The sequence below is a fragment of the Polypterus senegalus genome, chromosome 3 (genome assembly GCF_016835505.1).
Source record: "Polypterus senegalus isolate Bchr_013 chromosome 3, ASM1683550v1, whole genome shotgun sequence".
In the NCBI taxonomy this organism is placed as follows: domain Eukaryota; kingdom Metazoa; phylum Chordata; class Cladistia; order Polypteriformes; family Polypteridae; genus Polypterus; species Polypterus senegalus.
The window spans coordinates 203,826,384-203,842,674 of record NC_053156.1 but is presented as its reverse complement, the minus strand read 5'-3'; positions in this window follow the sequence as shown (position 1 = coordinate 203,842,674).

Here is a 16,291-nt window from a genome sequence, read left to right as displayed (position 1 = left end):
TATTATTTTTTATTGTACCTCTTGCCGTTTACTGCTTACCTTTGTACCATTACAGGTTATTCAGTGAAGTTAAACTGCTTAAATTTAAATAAAAACTGGAAAAATATGGGTGTTCTAAAACTTATGATCCAAAGTGTACATATTTAAAGGTTTTGAATACAGCACTGAAGCCTTCATGGATGTGCTGTTTTTCTTGTCAAAGAGTCTTAAACTGTGATGTACTGTATATCCACTTGATACATTCTCCCTCTTTAGATTAAACACAAAATGATAAATTTGTTTGTGGAATCAGTATCAATAAGGAACTTTTTGTACAAAGTTTACTCCATTATTTGCAGTGTTGAAGTTTAATTTAATAGCTTATTTGAAGGTATATTCTACCTTATTTGACTGTTTATCTTTTATGATTATACTAGCAGAATACCCGCGCTTCACAGTGGAGAAGTGTGTTAAAAAAGTTATGAAAAGAAAAGGAAAATTTTTAAAAATAACGTAACATGATTGTTAATGTAATTGTTTTGTCATTGATATGAGTGTTGTTCTCATATCTATATATATTGTGGAGGACTGCCGGCTTCTCATGCTGGTCCACACCCCCAGGCCGCCAGGAGGAGCTCTCCCGACAGCAGGATCGTGCCCCGAGTTCCAGCTAAGGACTGAGCTAGGAGGTAGAGGAGCAAGTGTCTGGGCGAGGAGGAGAGAAAATTATAGAGTTTGTAGTATTGTAGTTAGTGGTTTGAATAAGTAGTGTGGAGGGTGCTTTGTGCACATTGTTACTAAATAATAAAGAGTCTGGGACTTTTACCTGGTGTCTGGAGTTGTACCTGAGGGTTCAAGGGAGCACTAGCGCCCCCTACTGCCACACTGGCGTAGCCGGCAGGATTCGAACCTGCGCGGGGAATCCACCGAGACGGTCAGGTGACACCGCCGCCTGCTATGGAGGTAGGTGCAGGTGAAGGTTTGTACATATCCTGTTTTGAAGACGCCCGCCGAGAGAATCGCAGCGGCGTCTCGGATGACTGCCTCATGCTTCGGCAAAATGGCCGCGGCTCCCAGAAGGCAGGCCAGGATGAGAGACGGCTAGTGATGGCCCCGTACGAGAACAACAGACTGGTCACCCGCGGTGGATTCCGGGAAGGCGAAGGTAACCCGGAGACCTCCGACAAGGTCGGTCGTCCCCTGACGGGTATGAGCCTCCTGGAAAGGGAGGAGAAGGCGAGCAAAGCAGCGCCGAATCAAACAGCAGCCGACAAAGAGGGACAGGTTGTGGCTGAAGGGTCTGCCGTTGAAAAGAAAAAGGCAGATCCCACCTGGTTCGGAGTAGCCAGCAATTCCTCTGAGGACTCCAAGACCCAGGAGCCTTTGCGCTCCTCAGCTGAACATGTGCAGGGGAGGGACATGCTCATTGGTTCCCGGCTGGAGGGTAAGCAAGACGCGGAAGCGAAAATACAGCCGGCCGTAAACATTAACCATGTGGACTTAAGGGGGCTTGAGGAATACCTCGAGCCCCTACGCCGTTTCTTACAGGAATATAAGAACTGAAGGAACGAGTGGAGGAACTGGGAGCGACGGCAGCAGCACCCTTGAAGGCACTGATGAACATTGTGCAGCGGCTGGGCCGGGAAGCTCCAGTGATGATCGATGCGGGAGTGCAGGTGAGTCCGCCCCGTGTCGTAGAGTATAAGGGGACACAGTGCGATCGAGCACCGCAAATAATAAGTAGCGCGTGTCAAAGCACCGTGTTCCCGACTAAGGATTGTGGTACTATGACCGAAGCGTTGGTGAAAGGAGTAAACGGTCCGGGGCATGCGTGTGACGTGGCCACCCGGAGCCATACAAGTCTCCAGCTCCCAACCGGTCCTATGTGCGGGGTAGTGCCGGCGATAGGCGCGCCGGGGGAAGCGCCGCTCGTGCCGGTGCAGCTGAATGGTGCTGTTCATCGGGGCGAGTCGGTACTAATGACGCTAGCTCCGAAGGACAATGGGCGTGCAAACAGCAAAGAGGCTCTCTCTTTTCCATAGAGAGCCTCAAGCTGAGCACAAGCCCCAGACGAAACAGGAGATCCCCAAAATAAAGCGTGGGACTCCTGACACATCAGAGAGAGGGCTAAAGGGCAGCAAAGCGGCCATAAACCCCTCCTTGGCAGAGAAAGGAGCGGAGGTAACGCTGACGGAATTCCCGAGGTGTTTCTGGTCTCGCAGAGGGAGATATCCAGGAGGACATCGTCGGTGTTACAACTGCCGTCGGCTGGGCCACGAGTGGCGAGACTGTTCCCGGAGGACAGGGGAGCGGGCGGATAAAGGATACACCGTTCCCCCAAGGTTCGCCGGGAGACATGGACAACGCAGCCAGGGTCCGGCTGACGCGTCCTCTTGGAGGAGGATGTCCCTCGCGGGGCCGGTTGCTCTGCCCCAGTTGTCGTCACTTAGGAGTGTGGAGGACTGCCGACTTCCCATGCCGGTCCACACCCCCAGGCCACCAGGAGGAGCTCTCCCGACAGCAGGATCGTGCCCCGAGTTCCAGTAGGGCCTTATGGACTATGTAGTGTTTTTACACAGCCCTGCTGGATACCTTGGGGACCACCGGGAGTCACTGTAGGAGGGCTCATGGGCCCTTGTGTGCCCTATAACCCGGGAGTACATCACGGTCACGTGACGGGAAGAAACAACGTGCTCCCGGGGTGAAGAACAGGACTGTTTGCCCTGACCCGGAAGGAAAAAGGAACTGTGGACTGTTGGGTCAGAAACACCTCCGGGTCAGGCGCTATAAAAGGGCGGTGCCTCACTCCAGACAACGAGCTGAGCTGGGAGGTAGAGGAGCAAGTGTCTGGGCGAGGAGGAGAGAAAATTATAGAGTTTGTAGTATTGTAGTTAGTGGTTTGAATAAGTAGTGTGGAGGGTGCTTTGTGCACATTGTTACTAAACAATAAAGAGTCTGGGACTTTTACCTGGTGTCTGTAGTCATCCCTGAGGGTTCAAGGGAGCACTAGCGCCTCCTACTGCCACTATATATATATATATATATATATACTCACCTAAAGGATTATTAGGAACACCTGTTCAATTTCTCATTAATGCAATTATCTAATCAACCAATCACATGACAGTTGCTTCAATGCATTTAGGGGTGTGGTCCTGGTCAAGACAATCTCCTGAACTCCAAACTGAATGTCAGAATGGGAAAGAAAGGTGATTTAAGCAATTTTGAGCGTGGCATGGTTTTTGGTGCCAGACGGGCCGGTCTGAGTATTTCACAATCTGCTCAGTTACTGGGATTTTCACTCACAACCATTTCTAGGGTTTACAAAGAATGGTGTGGAAAGGGAAAAACATCCAGTATGCGGCAGTCTTGTGGGCAAAAATGCCTTGTTGATGCTAGAGGTCAGAGGAGAATGGGCCGACTGATTCAAGCTGATAGAAGAGCAACTTTGACTGAAACAACCACTCGTTACAACCGAGGTATGCAGCAAAGCATTTGTGAAGCCACAACACGCACAACCTTGAAGCGGATGGGCTACAACAGCAGAAGACCCCACCGGGTACCATTCATCTCCACTGCAAATAGGAAAAAGAGGCTACAATTTGCACAAGCTCACCAAAATTGGACAGTTGAAGACTGGAAAAATGTTACCTGGTCTGATGAGTCTTGATTTCTGTTGAGACATTCAAATGGTAGAGTCAGAATTTGGCGTAAACAGAATGAGAACATGGATCCGTTATGCCTTGTTACCACTGTGCAGGCTGGTGGTGGTGGTGTAATGGTGTGGGGGATGTTTTCTTGGCACACTTTAGGCCCCTTAGTGCCAATTGGGCATCGTTTAAATGCCACGGGCTACCTGAGCATTGTTTCTGACCAAGTCCATCCCTTCATGACCACCCTGTACCCATCCTCTGATGGCTACTTCCAGCAGGATAATGCACCATGTCACAAAGCTCAAATCATTTCAATTTGGTTTCTTGAACATGACAATGAGTTCACTGTACTAAAATGGCCCCCACAGTCACCAGATCCCAACCCAATAGAGCATCTTTGGGATATGGTGGAACAGGAGCTTCGTGTCCTGGATGTGCATCCCACAAATCTCCATCAACTGCAAGATGCTATCCTATCAATATGGGCCAACATTTCTAAAGAATGCTTTCAGCACCTTGTTGAATTAATGCCACGTAGAATTAAGGCAGTCCTGAAGGCGAAAGGGGGTCAAACACCGTATTAGTATTGACTTTATTTATTCTGACAGTGACTTTATATAATCAAGGTTTGACTTTATATATTCGGGAATGACTTTATATATAAAAGTTTTGACTTTATATAGTTAAATTTAGTCATCATTGCATAACTTTTTCTTTACCATAGAAATTTAAAGACTAAATTCAACTTCCATTCCTAACAAAGATATTTCTGGCGACTAAATAGAACCTACTTATATCCAAATTCGAGCTATTGAGCTGTCGCCTGCCTGCCTGAATAAGTCACCCTCGCTTCACTCTTACTTCTTTACTGTTCATTTAATCATGGCTAGTGGCGGAAAAATTATAAAATGGAATGAGGATTACACTGAGTATGGCTTTACCAAAACAATTATTGATGCCAAATCGATTATTCATAAAGCTTCAATTGGTGATCTGTTTTTCTGTGTTAACCTCATATTTTTTCATACTTCTTCTCAAACCAAGGGGGTGCGAGGGTAAAATGAATCAGGAAGCGCTGATCAATGTAATCGGTGTACCAGGAAATCATGCATTGAGAGAAGTTCCCCTTTGCTTGGAATGCAAAGTGTGATTAAATGCGTGATTTTTTAACGCGTTATGGAGCACATGCATTGAAGCTTCTCAGCTGTGCTTGTGCTAAGAAAAGGAAACATTTTAAAATTCACGTAACACGATTGTCAATGTAACCTTTTGTAAGTTGTGCCTGGAGGATTCAGTGTGGAGAAACTGTAGAGACAGCGTGTGTATTAACTTGTGGATTTTTCTGTGAGTATTTGGTGGCAGCGTCACAAAGTCGCTTCCGTAAAACTGCCTTATAGTGATGGGTCGTTTTTGAACGATTCGTTCATTTTGAACGAATCTTTAATGTGACTCGGGAAGAACAAGTCATCTCATTGGAGTGATTCGTTCAGTCGCGCATGCGCATTTGCACAACTTCCTATAGTTTCTGTATTGGAATTGATTCAACTGTTTCGAGTCTTCGGGTTTTTCGAGTCATTCGTTCATCACGTGACAGCCCCATAAGCTTAACCAACTCAGTCTGAGCCGGAAACAGAATTGATTAGTTCATCGCTCGAGTCTTCGGGTTTGAGTTGTTCGATCATTACGTGACAGCCCCATAAGCTTAACCTATGCAGTCTGAGCCGGAAAGAGAATTGAACGAATTGACTCAAAAAAAGATTTGTTCATTTTGCTAAACGAGACTCAAAGGTCCCGAGTCGGTAAAATGATCCGAACTTCCCATCACTACTGTGTTAGCTGTGGAGCTCAGTTCAGAGCGAAATGAGGTGAATGGGAGGGAAGATGATGACATGACTCCCCCACCCGCCTTAACTGTCAATCCCCCACAAACACAGTCTCTCGGAATTTGCATAAGCACAGCCCTTCACGTGCAATTTTAACTTAGTTACAAAGTGATCAAAACTCTCGTTTATATCCTGCGTCGTCTCATTAAACTTGTATCCCACATTACCCGTGGGCATGACAAACGCCAGCGGCAGCCTGTCTATGAATTTAATTTAAATTTTAGGTTTACACCGTGCTTTGTTTCCGAAGTAGCAGCACTCATGAATATGGTTGTATATGTCACTCGCTCGCTTCTTATTGTTTCGCTGCCTTCTCAATTATATAATGCATGTTTTCTTCAGCGCTTTTTGGAGCTCTTCCTGGTTTTCTACACACTGCGTTGACAGTCAGTTCAGGTGATTACGTGGGAGGCGTGATGATGTCACACGAAACTCCGCCCCCCACGGCTTTCGAGATCACCTCCATTACAGTAAATAGAGAAAAATAGCTTCCAGTTATGACCATTACGTGTAGAATTTCGAAATGAAACCTGCCCAACTTTTGTAAGGAAGCTGTAGGGATTCAGCCTTCTACCTACACAGGAACTTGGAGAATTAGTGATGAGTCAGTGAGTGAGTCAGTGAGTCAGTCAGTCAGTGAGGGCTTTGCCTTTTATTAGTTTAGATGAAATGTGCCATTTTGTGTGAGCTCTCAGTTTACTTTTACAATAATGACTGAAGTGTGATTTACTTAGTTTACATTTACATTGAAGACTATGTTTTTTGTTAAATATTTAATCTCTTTATTTTTTTTATTTAAATTTTGCACAATATGTTTATTGTTGCTTGGAGTGTATAGTAAACAGTATTTAGAGTTAATATTACAATTATTAGAATATTTTTATGGCATCATAATCTTCTTCTTTTTGCTGCTACCGTTAGGGGTTGCCACAGCAAATCATCTTTTTCCATATCTTCCTGTCTTCTGCATCTTGTTCTGTCACACCCATCACCTGCATGTCCTCTCTCAGCACTTCCATAAATCTTCTCTTAGGCCCTCCTTTTTTCCTCTTTCATGGTAGCTCTATCTTTAACATCCTTTTCCCATTATATCCAGCATCTCTTCTCTGCACATGTCCACACCAATGCAGTCTCACCTCTCTGACTTTGTCTCCCAACTGTTCAACCTGAGCCAGCCCTCTAATGTACTCGTTTCTAATCCTGTCAATCCTCGTCACACCCAGTGCAAATCTTAGCATCTTTAAATATGCCACCAAAAGCTCTGTGTCCTGCTTTCTCGTCAGTGCCACCGTCTCTAATCCATATAACAAAGTTGGTCTCACTACTGTCTTGTAGATATTTCATTTCACTCTTGCTGATAACCGTTTGTCACAAACTACTCCTGGCACTTTTTTACACCCATTCCACCCTGTCTGCACTCTCTTTTTCACCTCTCTTCCACAATCCCCATTACTCTGTACTGTTGATCCCAAGTACTTAAACTCATCCACCTTTGCCAACTCCACTCCCTGCATCCTCACCATTTCTGTGACCTGATCTCCCTCTCATTCACACACATGTATTCTGTCTTGTTCCTACTAACCTTCATTCCTCTCCTCTCTAGAGCATATCTCCACCTCTCCAGGGTCTCATCAACCTGCTCCCTACTGTTGCGATAGATTACAATGTCATCAGCAAACATCATAGTCCATGGGGGCTCCTGTCTAATCTAATCTCTCAACCTGTCCATCACTGTTGCAAATAAGAAAGGGCTCAGAGCCGATCCCTGATGTAATTCCCCCACCTCTGTCATACTTCCCTTGTACATATCCTGTACTATCCTGTACAACTCTTACGTACATCTCTGGCACTCCCGACTTCCCCATACAACACCACAGCTCCTCTCGAGGCACCCTGTCATATGCTTTCTCCAGGTCCACAAAGACGCAATGCAACTCCTGCTGGCCTTCTTCATACTTCTTCATCAACACCCTCGGAGCAAACATTGCATCTGTTGTACTTTTACTTGGCATGAAACCATACTGCTGCTCACTATTCATCACCTTCCTTCTTAACCTAGCTTCTACTACTCTTTCCCATAACTTCATGCTGTGGCTCATCAATTTTATCCCCCTGTATTTACTACAGCTCTGCACATCCCCCTTATTCTTAAAAATCAGTACCAGTACACTTCTTCTCCAATCCTTGGGCATCTTCTCAGTTTCTATGATTCCATTAAAAAATCTGGTTAAAGACACCACTGCCATCTCTCCTAAACACCTCCATGCTTCCACAGGTAAGTCATCTGGACCAAAGCCCTTTCCATTCTTGATCCTCTTCATAGCTATCCTTACTAACCCCTTGCTAATTTTCTTTCTGCGTCACTATCTCCACATCATCCAACCTTCTCTCTCTCTCATTCTCTTTATTCATCAGCCTCTTGAAGTACTCTTTTCATCTTCTCAGCACACCCTCTTCGCTTATGAGTATGTTTCCATCTTTATCCTTTATGACCTTAACCTGCTGCACATCTTTCACAGCTCGGTCCCTATGTCTTGCCAATCGGTACAGGTCCTTTTCTCCCACCTTGGTGTCCAGCCTCTCATGCAACTCATCATATGCCTTTTCTTTAGCCTTCACCACCTTTCTATTCACCTTGCACCTTATCTCCTTGTACACTTGTCTACTTTCTGCATCTCCCCGACTATCCAACTTCTTCTTCACCATCCTCTTTCTTTGTATATTCTCCTGTACTTCAGCCATTCCACCACCAGGTTTCCTTTTCCTCCTTTCTCTGTCAGGATGTCACGCCAAGCATCCTTCTTGCTGTCACCATTACTGCTTCTGCTATAGTTGCCCAGCTGTCTGGTAACTCTTCATTGCCACCCAGTGCCTGTCTTACCTTCTCCCTAAACTCAGCCTTGCAGTGTTCCTTTTTCAACTTTCTTTTTTTTAGTTTTTTTTTTAAATTAATTTTATTGTAACCATTCCATACAAATCAATCAATTTTTACAAAAAGTAGGATTGAGAACAAGTCAACCCCCACCCCACAGAGAGAGAGCATGGCCAATGGGGTAAAACTTAAGGCTTGTAAACATACCTAACTTGATGAGTTTGATAAGCAATAGAGATGAATGGAGAAGAAAAAGAAATGCGGAAATAATTGCTTCCTTGGTGCTTTAAGAGCTTATTCTAAAATATTATTGATTAGATCTTACCATGTTTTGAAAAAAATCTGTACAGATCCTCTAACTGAGTATTTGATTTTTTCCAATTTCAGATAGTATAAAACATCAGTTTCCCACTGACTTAAAAGAGGAGAGTTAGGATTCTTCCAGTTTAGCAAAATAAGTCTGCGTGCCAAAAGTGTAGTGAATGCAATCACAGTTTGTTTGTCCTTCTCCACTTTAAACACATCTGGAACAACCCCAAACACAGCTGTTAATGGATTAGGAGGGATTGTGACACCAAGACTGTCTGAAAGGTAATTAAAATTTTGGTCCAGAATGATGTTAATTTGGTGCAGGACCAAAATATGTGACCCAGAGAGGCTGGAACTTGATTGAAGGGTTCGCAGGCTGGATCCTGCCCTGGAAACATTTTGGAGAGTTTTAGGCGAGACAGGTGTGCTCGATATATAATTTTGAGTGGAATAATTGTATGCTTTGCGCATATAGAGCCCGAGTGAATTCTCTGCCTTGCTATTTTCCACTTTTTTTCTGATATATTGATTAAGAGATCTTTTTCCCAGTGTCCTCTTGGATCTTTGAAAGGGAGGGACAGTAAAATAATTTTATAAATTGCAGAGCTGGTGTCTAAGTCCTTGAAATTGAGCAATATTTTTTCCAGCATGGATGAGGGTGCAAGAAGAGGAAAATCGGGCAGGTTCTGCTTAGCAAAGCTCCTAATTTGAAGATAGTGAAAGAAATGTGTACCTGGAATGTTAAATTTGGAATGTAATTGTTCATAGGATGCAAAGATGTTGTCTATATAAAGATCTCTAAGCAAATTAATGCTTCCTACATTGGTTCCATATTCTGAGTGAGTGAAGCACAATTGTGTTGTTAGTATATTGGCAATAACTTTCATTTATTGGGGCACAAAGCATGGAATATAGAAGTACTGCAGGATTTTACTTCTATTGTGGACCAGGGGCCTCCTGTATAACATCGTGCGTAGAATTCGCACTATAACATGGCGTAAGCACAAAAGCCGAAATGTGCTTACGCGCAGAAAAATCCAGATGCATGAATCTGTGCGTACTCCAACTTTCACGTTCTTCCGCTACATAAATCCCGGTCAGAGTGAAAAGTAACGCTCGTGCATACGCTTTATGTAACACCCCAACTCCTCCAAGAATTACGCCTCTTTGAATATGCAAATTAATATAAATCACCCTTAAGCTCAGCCTTCTGTGAAAAGACAATGGGAAAAGCATGGGGGAAAATATAAGAATTTCAGCAAATACCAAGTGGAGGCAAAGGAAAAACATACTGTTTATTTAAACTGTGGTACAAACAACAAAAGGAAGTTGATCGAGTGACAGAGTGTTGTGGAGAAACTTGAAAGCTCAAGTTCACAAAGTCACACAGTGCCGGAAATAAAAAAGAAGTCACATATCAAAGTCACTGTGAAAAGGCAAGTCATAGCCCACTGTCTGAGTGTCATATGAAAGCTTATTAGGGTACAGAGAAAAAAAAGGCACACGGTGGGGAAAAAGCACGAAATGTCAACTTCAATCTCGAAATGTCCACTGTGGTGTTTATTCTTCCCCAAAGAAGACAGCACAAACAAAAACAAAGTTTTGGGGACCGTCCCCATATATTGTCGTCCAGACAATAAAGAATGTAAATGATTCAGAGTTTCAAAAGTAAAACAGTGAACAACTTTCTTTGACAAAAATGGCGGCTTTATACAGAACAGGATTATGGTACAGGAAATGGTTGGCAGGAAGTGACGTTGGAAACAGGAACCGGAAACAACGTCATCATGATTGGACGGAAGTGAGGTGGATTGATGGAGCCGGAAGTGACGTCATCATGGTTGGCCGGAAGTGACGTCGTCGCGGCCATTTTGGAACCTGGAAGTGGAGGAACTATTTTTCTTCAGGTGTTCTGTTGACCAAAAGAGATTTGGGTAAGTACCACGTGATAACCCTCTATCTCGCGATGTTTCACTCACCTTTAGGCTCTTTGACTGCCTCCTAATCGCACATGTGTGACACCACTTTAATCACGTAGTTTATTTTGTCAATTAAATAGAACATCAAAAACTTCATCTTAAAATCATTTAATTAATCAGTTTCTCAAATCACATCGTAATTAAAGTATAGCACGTTAAGTGCTTTGTTTTGTATGTGATCTTCTATGTGCTCTATGTGCGTGAATCACTACTTGCTTCTTAAACCGGCTCTCTTCCTACGACAGGCCATAGAATCCATTACATTCATGATATTACAGCTCTTTGAATAACTAAAATACTGAGATGTATATGTGATATAATTTTCATGATGACACTTAAAGCACGTTATTAAACATGGGTTTCACGATGCAGTGATTGTGCGCGACCTTCAATGAAATTATTTATTGCAACAGAACTTATGGGCGGCTCTGTGTCCTATAGAGAAAGTTCAATGTCAATATGTTATCTTATGCACGGTGGATCGCCACACAATCAGCTCTGTAATAGATGTTAAGCCATCTCTAAGCTTAGAGTGCCGATTCTTCAAAACGTTTAAGGAACATTGAAATATCTTCGTAGTACATCCTTCACGCCAGTCCCGGTGAAAAATATAGATTATTTAAATGAAGTTAAAGTTTTATCTGTATAATATGATAAACATATTTTGATGCATTTCATCTTAAAAATGATATCGTCATCATATGTAAATACGCGCTTTATAAAGCGGCACAAGTTGTGTAATATTATAACTGTAGTGCAAGTTTACAATGAGGCAATTGTACTTATAAGTACAAACAGTTCTACAAGGAGCACTTGATTGAGTGCATTTATAGTTTTTGGGATGAAACTGTTTCTGAACCGCGAGGTCCGTACAGGAAAGGCTTTGAAACGTTTTTCCGTGGCTGAGACAGCATGTTCTTAAAGCTGTATACCGATAATTCTCTTTACGATCAGCTGCTGCTGTGGTTTACACTCAGATACAGTGATATAAATACTCAGAGTGGTGCAGTGAGAGTAATATGGAAAAGGAAGATCTGCTGTGGCAACTCCTAACGGGAGCAGCTGAAAGAAGAAGAAGGTGCAGTTAGAGTAACAACGCTAAAGCAGTTATGATATTTAGAATAGTTTGACCATTCCGTGGACCATTATATTGTTTCAGGTTAATTACAATCAGATGCATTACACTAATAAACAATATGCGGTTAGTTTCAGTGTATTTATAAAGCTGCGCCAGGAAAATAAGGAGTAACCACACAGGAACAGTAGCAGTGCTTTGACGCTGGGTGCCGCCAGTTTGCAAAACCGAGCAGAGAACTTGCGTACGACAAGGTATGAGGTACCGTGGAAAAGTGCGTGGCTTTACGCCAAGTGTAGGTTTTATACGCGATTTGAACTTGGAAAAGTTCTTATGCAACATTTCTGTGTGTACGCACCGTTTATACATGAGGCCCCAGGTCTGTGTATGTTCATCTATTTGTGTCCAGGTTCTTATAGCTTGTATGTTTGCTGCCCAGTAATAAAACTAAAAGTTAGGTAGAGCCATGCCACCTTCTGCCTTTGGTCTTTGTAGGGTCACTCTTTGAATATGTGAATGTTTTGAGTTTCAAATAAATGAGGTTATTGTTGAATCTAATTGCTTAAAAATGATTTATTGATCTATATTGGAATGTTTTGAAATAAAAAAGATGCTTAGGAAGAATTCCTCCAGCTAGAGTGAGATGAAGGGTTGACCATCTATGCAAGTCTTGCTTAATTTTTTCCATGCAGACGACAAAATTTTGTTGATAAAGAACTTTATGTTTACTTGTGATGTTTACCCCTAGGTATTTAAACTGTTCTGCAATGATAAAAGGTAGGGTGTTGTTGTGATGTGAGATTTTACATATAACTTGATAAATGTTTTGTATGTCTTTATTTATAATTTAGGCAAACCAATGTAATTTAGTGGTACCTTGGTGAGAGGCATTCTTGTTTATCCCCCCATGTTTACGACTTTTCTTTGTAATTTTACGAGAGGATTTGGGGATGTGTCTTAAACCAGTTTGATGAGCATTTCTTTGCTAAAGTCTTTTCTCCCATCCTCCACACAAAGCCAGGTTAGTGTAATATATGGTCTTGAGGGGGCAGGAGATAAGATGTTCTATTTCACCCATTGGTCTGAGGTAGGGCTGTTTGGAATTGGCTAGTCTCAGAGGCCTTTAAGTACCATGATGTCCTATTGGTTCTAGGAATTGGAGAGAACATCTATAAATGTACTTGCTCAACCACATTGTCTCTCTCTGACCCACATATGATGAAGAAATATCTCTCTCTCTAACCAACATATGATGAAGAAGCATCTCTCTTCCTAACCTGTGATGATGAAGACAATGAAGAGCACAGCTCAGCAGCCATATTGAACAGACATGTGGCTGAAAGCTGAGCACCAACGATGCCTTAACTAGAGACATTTTAAGTAACTGCAAGTCTGTGTGCCACCTGAATTAAACATCACCATTTTATCAGGTTGTATGGTTGCCAATATTCAAATGTACTTTGCATTTTGTTATTATTTATGAATATTATCAGTAATACATTATTTTATGTGTAACTTAACTCCTGCTTGTCTTTTACTACATCTAATTGCCTGAGGTTATAGATATAGAAGGGAAGGTGGGGATAAGTTATATACAGTGGTAAGTCTGTGAGATTAGGCATTCTAAGGCTACATATTAATAATACAATAGGGGAAAGTAGAGCAATACATATATTACTCTACCAAGATAAAACAATTGGCGTAGTCGGCAGGATTTTGGGTAACCAAGTTTTGCACCCTGTTTGCAAATACTGTTTTGATGTATGTGTTTGTTTATGTATGTGAATTTTAGGGCACCCAGTGTACAAATGCGGTGGAAGTAAAACATTGTTTGGTTGCTGAATGGAATATAACCAACAAAGTGTAGAGACTTCATGTGTGTCACAAGGACACCCGCATGTTTGTTAGTGCTGGTGTAGTGAGTCCCTAATTAAAGTGCTAGGGAGTGGTGAAAGATGCATGCGTCATTCATACGGCATTTAAGTGGTTAAAGTGCTAGGGAGTGATGGGACATGCATTCGTCATTCATACGGTACTTATTCGTTTAGAATCTTTGTGTATGTATGTGTATGTTTGCTTACAGGGGCAAAAGTAGGCCAACCCATAACGAATTTGGCAAATTGTATTAGAGTGAATTGTAGACTTAGAAATGCCTAAGTTCATTTTAAAGTCAGCCATCTTCCAGTGGAGTGGCAGAGGAAGCAGGCTAAAGCTAGGAAACCTGTAGTTCAGGTAGAGAAAGCAGAAGCTGAGCTGAGTGTGCCACAAAATGGAAGGGGCTGGAAGGATTAAAAGCAGGAAAACAGAGATCAGGTTTAAAGAAGACAGCTGCTGTTATAAGAGGTTTACTAGCTTGTATTATTGGTAATAAGGAAGATCATGATAAGGAAGAAAATAGCAAAGTGAATGAAAGTGAAAGTTGTGGAATGTTGAGTGAGAGTTTTGAAAGATGTAACAGTTGGTGTGATAATTGTGAAGTCTTAGCATGTAGAACACCCACTGCTAAAGTAGAAAGCAGTGAAAGAAGTGGAAAAAAGAGAAAACCACCCATGGTAAAAGTTAGGGCAACAGTAACCAGATCGGACTGGAACTCTAAAACATGGGTGGGTGACTTACATGAGACAGATGAGTGCTCAGATAAAGAGTGGGAATGTGAGTGTGAGGAAAAGGAGAGAGATGAAAGGAAGGAAAACAGCAAGGGTGTTTTCTTCCTTTATTCTCCACTGCACCACAATCTCCAGTAATTCTGAGGCCTGTCCAGTATTTAAAGAGCATGCTACACTGATAGATATTTCACCACTGTTAGGAAAGGTAACCAGTGCTGCACTGAAATTTGATTTAGGACAAAGAGATCAGATAGAAGGCAGAGAGCTGGTGAGTGTGAATGGCAATTGTTGACTAGAGGGCATGAACTGGATATTGGCATATTGGTACTGAGTAAAGAAAGTGTGGAATTTAAACAAAGAACAATGGAAATGAAAGGAATTCAAGTGCTTGTGTGTGAAAGGTCTGAATGTGCTAGTGCAAGAATGGCTGAGTTGGAAAGAAAGTGCACCAGTTTAGGAGTTGGTTTGAATGAAACAGGACAAGCCAAAGAACAAAGGATGGGGGATGGTGCAGCAGGAAGCTCAGCTCAGCAAGCCAGGAATGCACAGGGGTGTGAAGGTCCTAACAGCTGTGCTAGGGCCAGCAGTAATTAAAAAGCACACACACTTAGGTTCAGTAATTCGAAACCTGACTGACCAGTTGTTCAAAAGACAGCCTATGAATCTCCATGCAATAAAATGGAGAAAAGTGAGCTGGTCTTTAGTAAAGAACACAGGTCAGTTTTAGAGAAATGCTGGATTTAGAACTTGGGTTCTGGAGAGTTTCAGCCCACACTTTCAGGTAGTAGTTACCATACAATAAAAAAAGGACACACAGGCAATGAAAAAAAATAGAAGGGTAGCGCAGGAAGACAGGAAAGGGAAAACAGTTATTTCTGTTTCAATTTTCTGGCCTTTTGCAATAGTGCTACTTCTATTGTAAGGTTTTTATGGACTTTGGTTTGGTGCAGGTAATAAATAGTGAAGGCAATTAGCAGAGTAAAATCCATGCAGGAGATCGGGTTACCATTGGCACATTGGAGTGGCGTGGCACTAGTGCCAAGCTGTTCCAATGAATGCCTGGAAGCAAAGTTTGAGTTTTGGCACCAGGTCGACAGCCAAGAAAATGAGATGGACAGAAACTGCTTTGTCACCTTCCATTTTGCAGACCTGCCTACATAGCAGAATGAAAAAAGAAAGAGAAACACAAAGACAAAAGCAAAGACTAAAGACAAAGACATGAAGAAGAATTGAAGAGACAGCAAGAAAAAGCCACTTACTGGGGTTTAAGTGAGTAACAAGTCCACAAGTCATGCAATAATAAGGACTAGTCACAATAGCTATAGTTTAAAAGGAAAGGTTTGTTCATTACTGCAGCAAATTTATATTCCAAGGGGTGGAAACTGAACAAACCAGTTAGGAATGCCAAAATAAGGGGATTATTTTGGCTCATAAAGTATACATTCTGGGTATTAATTAATTAAGTGGGATAATTAATATAATTAATATATTAAGGAAAATGTATACTAAGAAAATTGGTGAACTTTTCAGGAAAGCAGGTGCAGCTGATACATTTGCAAGACATATGGGCTCCGATGTTTAGGTATAGTCTAATTGGGAAAATATGGAAGCCCTGCTGAGATTGTCGGCTGTGGTGCAGGCACAGGACCAGTGGGCCAATTCTGAACTGAGGTGTTTAGCACAATGAGTATGCATATGGTGAGCAAACAACTCTAGGGGTGGCCTACGGGGAATGATGAGAGTTGCATACTTTGATGTCTCATGGTGGTGATGCCAGCCTATACTGGTAAAGGCTGATGGCAGTCAAGAGTTGCACCATGGGTAGGAAAGCACAAGAGGCAACTAAGTCAACCCCAAATGTGTGCAGAGGGGCCAAATGTTGGTTTGTGAACAGTTTATGCAGTGGCACATGTGCTGTCACTTGGGCAGAAGTGG